Here is a 240-nt window from a genome sequence, read left to right as displayed (position 1 = left end):
CATTATGTTCCAGAAATATACTTCAATTCTAGTATTGAGCTAATTTCCTCTGAACAAAATCTTATTTGTTTAACAAGTGCTCTATATTTAGATATTTGATTTTTGAATTGTATGCATGGACAGACAGAGTACATTTGTCATGCTTCTTGTATGGGTGAACAATATGCAACAAAACAGGTCAAAACTCTAAAACAGAACAATGCCTAAGAAACATATCTGTATATATATATATATATATAT

At 28.3% G+C, this 240-nt stretch overlaps 1 protein-coding gene across 1 annotated transcript in view; it reads right to left on the bottom strand.

Annotated features, from left to right (window-relative positions):
* Nucleotides 1-240, bottom strand: part of LOC106870313 (E3 ubiquitin-protein ligase MIB1) — a 16,639-nt gene that overhangs the window by 5,577 nt on the left and 10,822 nt on the right. The gene's annotated exons all lie outside the window — the stretch shown is intronic.

Source organism: Octopus bimaculoides, chromosome 30, assembly GCF_001194135.2.
Source record: "Octopus bimaculoides isolate UCB-OBI-ISO-001 chromosome 30, ASM119413v2, whole genome shotgun sequence".
Classification (NCBI taxonomy): domain Eukaryota; kingdom Metazoa; phylum Mollusca; class Cephalopoda; order Octopoda; family Octopodidae; genus Octopus; species Octopus bimaculoides.
Note: the sequence above shows the minus strand (reverse complement) of the source record. Positions and strands in the feature narration are given on the sequence as shown.